Raw genomic sequence first — 10,100 nt, forward strand, 5'->3', positions numbered from 1 at the left:
GTCCCCCAAATGCCATTATCTTTGTGGTCTTGTGTGGGGCAGACGTTTTTGGTGCTGGTTGGATTTGCTTGGAATGTGCCCCACCCAGCTGTGGGAGATGATTCTGATGAGATGTTCTCATGGAGGCGTGACCCCACCCATTCAGGGTGGGCCTTGATCAGTGGAGCCATATAAAACATGCTGACTCAAAGAGACTGGACGGAGTGCAGCTGTGAGTGACGTTTTGAAGAGGAGCAAGCTTGCTGGAGAGGAACGTCCTGGGAGAAAGCCATTTTGAAACTAGAACTTTGGAGCAGACGCCAGCCATGTGCCTTCCCAGCTAACAGAGGTTTTCCGGACGCCATTGGCCATCCTCCAGTGAAGGTACCCGATTACTGATGTGTTACCTTGGACACTTTATGGCCTTAAGACTGTAACTGTGTAGCCAAATAAACCCCCTTTTTATAAAAGCCAATCCATCTCTGGTGTTTTGCATTCCGCAGCATTAGCAAACTAGAACAGACAGCAAACAGTGCATGGGAACCATACATAAATACTATGAAAGGAGAGTTGTTAAACTAAGTCTTTTGATGGGCCTTGATGGGTGATGAAGCTTTATGACATGCTTGAGCACCACAGTGAAGGATATCCCATCTGAGTTGATACTTTGTCCAACCACTGTAGAGGTCCATTCAGATGAAATTAAATCCAGCAAGGACTTATTACTAGAGGAGTACTTATTACCACCTGCCTTCATTATTCTGCTCCCCACCCTTTCACAAAACTCCTTCTTATGGTGCGCATTCCAGTTATCTTGTACACAGCTTCAAAACTCTGATTAACAGACTGAGCCAGAAGAGCGGCAAATTCCTGGCTGTTGAAGATCTTCAGATTATAGCCAGGAATTTTATGTACTATGGCAGGGTGCCAGCTGTATCTCTGATTAAAATCAGGGCTCTGCACAAACATTGTGCCAGTTTGAAGCTGTTACAGACTGCAGAGACCCATGATCTTTTAATCCAATCTTGTGGGATGGGACCTTTTGATTGAATATTTTCATGGAGGTGTTAACTGGGTCACAGATGCAGCCATGTGCCTTCCCAGCTAACAGACGTGTTCCAGATGCCATTGCCCTTTCCTCAGTGAAGGTATCTCGTGTTGATGGCCTTAGATTGGAAACTTTTTTGGCTTATGAATGTAAATTTGTAAACTAATCAATCCCCTTTATAAAAGCGAATCCATTTCTGGTGTTTTGCATAATGGCAGCTTTAGCAAACCATATCATTGTACTACCACTTAGGCACTCAGCAAAAACTTCCCCACCTATGTAAATAAACACATTCCACACTCCTCTTCCTATATGCTTTCTTGTCATTTCTACTGTAGCATTTTGGTTGACATTGGAGAGTAAACCTAAAAGAACATCTCTGAATTTGATGGATCTTTAAATCCATCTACAGTGAGTGAGGGCTGTGATGTATGAAAGGTCTCTCCAACCCTCTGGTTTAATCCACAGTATGCCATTGAACAAAAAAATGCAGGTTCTGAGTAAGTAACTGGCTGCAAATCCAAGCTGTTTAACTGGGGAAAGGGTAGTAGGAGACAGTTCTGCTGGAGATCAGGTGTCCATGCTTGGTTCAACTGTTGATCACTTGTATCTTCATTGATACATCCAGGAGGTGCTGTTTCTGGGATCTAATTACACTGTGGCTCAATTCCTGTTGGGAAATTAGTGTTTTCTGGAACGCATAGGATAAAATCATTTAGAGGTGGTAATTCTGTTTGAATCTCAATGTGTCAAGGCACTAATATCAGAGGCAAAACTGGTGCCTCGACTCTCTGATAGTGGTAAGGGTTTATGCATACTTCGTCCTTTTTAAGGTTAAAAGCAGATTCACACTTTTCTATTGCTTTGAGTTCATGGTGACTGTGAAGATCAGGCCAGCAGTATATAACATGTTGCAATCCTTTTCAATGAGATACCTGAAGATAACCATCAGGAGAACCATCTGGATTGTTCAGAGAAAGTGGAAAAGCATATTGTATCTGTTGATCTATCATATTTGGTGTACTCTGTCCTCAAATTTCAGAGCAAGTGCTTGGTATGGTAACACGTTTAGTATGATTTTGAGAGGTGATAACTTTCTCAAGCTCATCTAACCACCCTGTTTCTTCTGCTTCTTCACCAAACTTAACTGGTTTCTCACTTCACTTCCTGTCCATTCTGATCTCCAGCTGCTCCTCCAGATCCCCCAGGTCATTTCTCCCGTCCCAACAGTCTCTTTCCAACTGTTGGAGTGAATGGCAAGATGGATGACATGTTCTTACCAAAGGCAGAAATTCACACTAAGAAAATAGCCTCCTTTATCTAAACTTGATGGAGGCTCCATGCCCCACTGCATGAGACTCATGGGGTTTGGGACCATTCCTTCCTCTTCCAAATGGGATAGAGTGGACTGGGAGGGGAAAAGGGAAGTGGTTGATGTGAGTCAGAACTGAAAACCCACCCCACATTGCCCATCTTCCCACCCCACCCCAGTCCCTGGGTCAGTCCCCTGCCAGTGGCGCATTGCTTGGGGATGTGATGTGGCCACAGCAATTATGCTCTAAGGAAGGAAGATAGTTATTGGAATGACTTTAGACTTTTGGGATATTGTGATGGAAAGAATGTATTTTTTTTTTAAATTTGTATTTTGAAATGATTTCAAACATATAGGACAATTACAAATACAATACAAACCCCATACAGAGAACTCCAACAGCCCCCCACCCCCAGCTATCCATGTCTACCAATTTTACATTTTGCCACCTTTGCGGTACCTTTCTTTCTCTTTCCTTTCTCCCTTCCTTCTTTCCTTCCTTCCTTCTTCTTTCCCTCCCTCCCTCACCCTCTCTTTTTTTTCCAGCTATGTCTATTACCTTTCTATCAATTATCTATCTACCCATTTATCATCTTCTGAACATTTGAGAGCAGGTTGCATATATCATACTCCTTGAACTCATAACACTTCCATGTACATTTCCTATGAACAAGAATATTCACTTATGTCATTAACTAAACTGCAGTTAATTCAAGAAAATTACTATTTATACAAAGCTTAAATTCTATACTCCAATTTTTCCTTATGCCCCCTTTGAGCTTTTCTCCTCCATTCTTAGATCCACTCCAGTATCATATATTGCATTGTCATTAACTTTTAATTAACTCTTCTTTTTTAATTAACTATATAAAAAGTCTTTTTTTAAAAAAGATACACAATAAAAAACATTTCAAGCAAACCATGACATGGGAGTAAGAAAAACACAACTAACCTAAAATAACTACTTTACTTCCAACATGTTCCTACTCTGCCCCAAGAAAATAACCTAATATAGGAACAATTCCATGAACTTTTTCCTACCATGCCCATCAGAAACTAACAAACCATAGTCATTCCTCAGCATTCCCAGACTGTTAAATTTACCCATGATAGCCTATCTGTTCTTATTGCCTTATTGTTCCCCCTTCTTTAATTGCTCTCCATCATTCTACATTATAAACCATTTATTTTTGGAGTGTGTTGTTTAACCTCCAGGTGAGATCAGTGAAATCTGTAAGTTATTGTGGCCAGGAGACCCGCGCCCCTCCCTGCCAGGCTCAGTCCCGTGGGAGGAGGGGCCATCAGCACTGGGAACAAGGAGGGACAACTGCAGTGGTGGCTGTCATCGGAAACTCATTCTACTGATCCAAACTCCAATCATAGATAGACTGACACCAGACACCAGAGAATCTGAGAGCAGCCAGCCCAGCAGAGAGGAGATTGGCATAGCAAAAACAGAAAGAAAACCCCAAAAATAAAAACAGAGGCTTTTTGGACTTCTGGTGAACATAGAAAGGGGAAGGGCAGAGCTCAGGCAGAGTCAGGCACATATGCAAATCCAGAAGAAAAACTAGTTTCTCTGTCCCCTGGATCTTTCCTTAATGGTCCTAATTGTTTTGTCTCAGCATTTCAATAACCCATTAGATCTGCAAGGAGGGCTTTTTTTTTTTTTTTTTTTTTTTACCTTTTTCTCTTTTTCTAAAACAATTACCCTAAGAAACCTAATACAGAAAGCCTCAAAGATTTGCAATTTGGACAGGTTCAGACAGGACCAAAACTAAGAGAGCTCTGAGACAAAAGGCAATAATCCACTAGCTGAGAAAATTCACTAAACACCACAATTTCTGAAGAAAATGGGGGCATCCTCTCACAGCCATCATCTTGGTGGACAGGGAACACTCCTGCCAATCGGTGGTCCCATAGCCCAGAGCTGCCCCAGACAACCCAGTGTGACGGAAGTGCTTCCAATAACACATGCACACACGACAAAATTGGGCATGGACATTAGCCTTCCCTGCACCCTCAGCTGGTTGTCCCAGAGTTGGGAAGGCAGAGCAGTGTGAATTAACATGCCCAATTCAGCCACCATTTCAGCAGAATGGGAGCTCCCTAAACAGCCCTGCAGCCCAGAACCAACCTGGGAGGAAGGCACTCACCTGTGACATAGCACAGTCATCCCTCATCAGAGGACCAGGGGGTGCATGGCCTGGAAGAGGGACCCACTTGCAAGTCTCAGGAGCCTTACGCCAATACCAAGGACTTGTGGGTCAGTGGCAGAGACAAACTGTGGCAGGACTGAACTGAAGGATTAGACTATTGCAGCAGCTTTAAATCTCCAGGAATACCAGGGAGATTTGATTGTTAGAGCCGCCCCCCTCCCTGACCACCCAGACACACTCCCCATATACAGGGTGGGCAACACCAACTACACATGCAAGCTTAGCGCACCAATTGGACCCCACAAGACTCACTCCCCCACTCACCACTAAGACAAAGTGGGGGAGGACTGACTTGAGGGGAACAGGTGGCTCATGGACACCACCTGCTGGTTAGTTAAAGTCTACTCCATGAAGCTGTAGATCTGACAAATTAGAGATAAGGATTTCAATCAGGCTACAAACCCTAAAACAACCCTATCAAATTAAGCAAATGCCAAGAGGCCAAAAACAACAGAAAATTTTAAAGCATATGAAAAAAAAACAGATGATATAGATAACCCAAGCCCAAGCATACAAATCAAAAGATCAGAGGAGACACAGCACCTGGAGCAATTAATCAAAGAACTAAAGATGAACAATGAGACCATGGTACAGGATATAAAGATCATGAAGAAGAGCATGATGCAGGATATAAAAGACATCAAAAAGGCCCTAGAAGAGCATAAAGAAGAAATTGCAAGAGTAAAATAAAAAAAATAGATGATCTTATGGAAATTAAAGAAATTGTTGACCAAATTAAAAAGATTCTGGATACTCATAGTACAAGACTAGAGGAAGGTGAACAACGAATCCGTGACCTGGAAGATGACAGAGTGGAAAATGAAAGAACAAAAGTAAGAATGGGGAAAAAAATTGAAGTGGACCTCAGGGATATGATAGATAATATAAAACATCCAAATATAAGACTCATTGGTGTTCCAGAAGGGGGAGAGAAGGGTAAAGGTCTAGGAAGAGCATTCAACGAAATTCTTGGGGAGAACTTCCCAAATCTTATAAACACCATAAATACACAAACCATAAATGCCCAGCAAACTCCAAATAGAATAAATCCAAATAAACCCACTCCAAGACATATTCTGATCACACTGTCAAACATGGAAGAGAAGGAGCAAGTTCTGAAAGCAGCAAGAGAAAAGCAATTCACCACATACAAAGGAAACAGCATAAGACTTAAGTAGTGACTACTCAGCAGTCACCATGGAGGTGAGAAGGCAGTGGCATGACATATTTAAAATTCTGAGTGAGAAAAATTTCCAACCAACAGTACTTTACCCAGGAAAGCTCTCCTTCAAATTTGAAGGAAGGCTTAAATTTTTCACAGACAAACAAATGCTGAGAGAATTTGCTAACAAGAGAACTGCCCTACTGGACATACTCAAAGGAGCCCTACAGACAGGAAACAAAGAAAGAAGAGAGCAACATGGGGAAAGGTTTAGTACTAAAGAGATTCAGTATGGGTACATTAAAGGATAATATAGAGAGGGGAAAAAGATATATGACAAATGTAAACCAAAGGATAAGACAGCTGATCGAAGAAATGCCTTCATAGTTATAACATTGCATGTAAATGGATTACACTCCCCAATTAAAAGATATAGATTCACAGGATGGATCAAAAAAAAACGAGCCATCAATATATTGCATACAAGGGACTCATGTTAGACACAGGGACACAAAGAAATTGAAAGTGAAAGGATGGAAAAATTATTTCATGCAAGCTACAGCCAAAAGAAAGCAGGTGTAGCAATATTAATCTCAGATAAAATAGACTTTAAATGCAAAGATGTTATGAGAGACAAAGAAGGCCACTACATACTAACAAAAGGGGCAGTTCAACAAGAAAAAATAACAATCATAAATGTTTATGCACCCAATCAAGGTGCCAAAAAATAAATGAGAGAAACATTGGCAAAACTAAAGGAAGCAATGGATGTTTCCACAATAATTGTGGGAGACTTCAACACATCACTCTCTCCTATAGACAGATCACCAGACAGAAGACCAATAAGGAAATTGAAAACCTAAACACTCTGATAAGTGAATTGGATTTAACAGACATATATAGAGAACATTACATCCCAAATCACCAGGATACACATTCTTCTCTAGTGCTCATGGACCTTTCTCCAGAATAGATCATATACTGTGACATAAACAAGCCTCAAGAAATTAAAAAAAAAAAATTGAAATTATGCGAAGCACATTGTCTGACCACAATGGAATACAATTAGAAGTCAATAACCATCAGAGACTTAAAAGTTCACAAATACCTGGAGGTTAAACAACACACTCCTAAACAATGAGTGGGTTAAAGAAGAAATAGCAAGAGAAATTGCTAAATACATAGAAATGAATGAAAATGAGAACACAACATACCAAAACTATGGGATCCAGCAAAAGCAGTACTGAGTGGGAAATTTATAACACTAAATGCATATACTAAAAAGGATGAAAGAGCCAAATTCAAAGAACTAATGGATCAACTGAAGAAGCTAGAAAATGAACAGCAAACAAATCTTAAATCAAGTAGAAGAAAAGAAATAACAAGGATTAAAGCAGAAATAAGTGGCATAGAGAACAAAAAAACAATAGATAAATGACACCAAAAGTTGGTTCTTTGAGAAGATCAACAAGATTGACAAGCCCCTAGCTAGACTGACAAAATCAAAAAGAGAGAAGACCCACATAAACAAAATAATGAATGAAAAAGGTGACATTACTGTGAATCTCAAAGAAATTTAAAAAATTATGAGGATACTATGAACAACTGTATGGCAACAAACTAGACAATGTAGAGGAAATGGACAATTTCCTGGAAACATATGAACAACCTAGACTGACCAGAGAAGAAACAGAAGAGCTCAACCAACCTGTCACAAGCAAAGAGATCCAATCAGTCATCAAAAAGCTTCCCCAAATAAATGCCCAGGGCCAGATGGCTTCACAGGGGAATTCTACCAAACTTTAGAAAAAGAACTGACACCAATCTTACTTAAACTCTTTCAAAACATTGAAGAAAATGGAACACTACCTAACTCATTTTATGAAGCTAACATCAATCTAATACCAAAGCCAAGCAAAGATGCCATAAAAAAAGGAAAACTACTGGCCAATCTCCCTAATGAAAATAGATGCAAAATTTCTCAACAAAATACTTGCAGATCGAATCCAAAGACACATTAAAAAAGTCATACACCATGACCAAGTGGGGTTCATTCCAGGCATGCAAGGATGGTTCAACATAAGAAAATCAATCAATGTATTACAACACATTAACAAATCAAAAGGGAAAAATCAAATGATCATCTCAATAGATGCTGAAAAAGTGTTTGACAAAATCCAACATCCATTTTTGATAAAAACAGTTCAGAAGGTAAGAATTGAATGAAACTCCCTCAATATGATAAAGAGTGTATCTGAAAAACCCACAGCCAGCATAGCACTCAATGGTGAGAGACTGAAAGCCTTCCCTCTAAGATCAGGAACAAGACAAGGTTGCCCGCTGTCACCACTGTTATTCAACATTGTGCTGGAAGTGCTAGCCAGGGCAATCCGGCAAGACAAAGAAATAAAAGGCATCAAAATTGGAAAGGAAGAAGTAAAACTGTCATTGTTTGCAGATGATATGATCTTATATCTGGAAAACCCTGAGAAATTGATGATACAGCTACTAGAGCTAATAAACAAATTTATCAAAGTAGTGAGATACAAGATTAATGCACATAAGTCAGTAATGTTACTATATGCTAGAAATGAACAAAGTGAAGAAACACCCAAGAAAAAGATACCATTTTCAATAGCAACTAAAAAATTCAAGTACCTAGGAATAAAATTAACCAAAGATGTAAAACACTTATACAAAAAAAACTTTGTAACTCTACTAAAAGAAATAGAAGGGGACCTTAAAAGATGGAAAAATATTCCGTGTTCATGGATAAGAAGGCTAAATGTCATTAAGATGTCAATTCTACCCAAACTCATCTACAGATTCAATGCAATCTCAATCAAAATTCCAACAACCTACTTTGCAGACTTGGAAAAGCTAGTAATGAAATCTATTTGGAAAGGGAAGATGCCTCAAATTGCTAAGGACTCTCTAAAAAAAGAAAAATGAAGTGGGAGAACTTACACTCCCTGACTTTGAAGATTATTATAAAGCCACAGTTGTCAAAACAGCATGGTACTGGCACAAAGATAGACATATTGATCAATGGAACCGAATTGAGAATTCAGAGGTAGACCCCCAGATCTATGGACGACTGATATTTGATAAGGCCCCCAAAGCCACTGAACTGGGTCATAATGGTCTTTTCAACAAATGGGGCTGGGAAAGTTGGATATCCATATCCAAAAGAATGAAAGAGGACCCCTACCTCACCCCCTACACAAAAAGTAACTCAAAATGGATGAAAGATCTCAATATAAAAGAAAGTACCATAAAACTCCTAGAAGATAATGTAGGGAAACATCTTCAAGACCTTGTATTAGGCAGCCACTTCCTAGACTTTACACCCAAAGCACAAGCAACAAAAGAAAAAATAGATAAATGGGAACTCCTCAAGCTTAGAAGTTTCTGTACCTCAAAGGAATTTGTCAAAAGGTAAAGAGGCAGCCAACTCAATGGGAAAAAACTTTTGGAAACCAAGTATCTGACAGAAGACTGATATCTTGCACATATAAAGAAATCCTACAACTCAATGATGATAGTACAGACAGCCCAATTATATAATGGGCAAAAGATATGAAAAGACAGTTCTCTGAAGAGGAAATACAAATGGCCAAGAAACACATGAAAAAATGTTCAGCTTCACTATTACAGAGATGCAAATTAAGATCACAATGAGATACCATCTAACACCTATTAGAATGGCTGCCATTAAACAAACAGAAAACTACAAATGCTGGAGGGGATGTGGAGAAATTAGAACTCTTATTCATTGTTGGTGGGACTCTATAATGGTTCAGCCACTCTGGAAGTCAGTCTGGCAGTTCCTTAGAAAACTAGATATAGAGTTACCCTTTGATCCAGTGATTGCACTTCTTGGTATATACCCGGAAGATCGGAAAGCAGTGACACGAACAGATATCTGCACGCCAATGTTCATAGCAGCATTATTCACAATTGCCAAGAGATGGAAAGAACCCAAATGTCCTTCAACAGATGAGTGGATAAATAAAATGTGATATATACACATGATGGAATACTATGCAGCAGTAAGAAGGAATGATGTCATGAAACATATGAAAACATGGATGAACCTTGAGGACATAATGCTGAGTGAAATAAGCAAGGCACAAAAAGAGAAATATTATATGCAACCACTAATGTGATCTTTGAAAAATTGAAAACAAATGGTTTATAATGTAGAATGTAGGGGAGCTAGTGATAGAGATTAACTAAGGAAGGGGGAATGGTAATCCAATAAGAACTGATAAGCTATCATGGGTAAATTTAAGATTCTGGGAATGCCCAGGAATGACTATGGTCTGTTAATTTCTGATGGGTATAGTAGGAACAAGTTCACAGAAATGTTGCTATATT

The 10,100-nt window shown here is 39.4% G+C and overlaps 1 pseudogene; it reads right to left on the minus strand.

The window, feature by feature from the left end:
- Nucleotides 1-594: 594 nt before the first annotated feature.
- On the minus strand, nucleotides 595-2,299 carry LOC119524572 (annotated as a pseudogene).
- Nucleotides 2,300-10,100: the final 7,801 nt, after the last annotated feature.

This window comes from Choloepus didactylus, assembly GCF_015220235.1.
Source record: "Choloepus didactylus isolate mChoDid1 chromosome 11 unlocalized genomic scaffold, mChoDid1.pri SUPER_11_unloc2, whole genome shotgun sequence".
Lineage (NCBI taxonomy): Eukaryota > Metazoa > Chordata > Mammalia > Pilosa > Megalonychidae > Choloepus > Choloepus didactylus.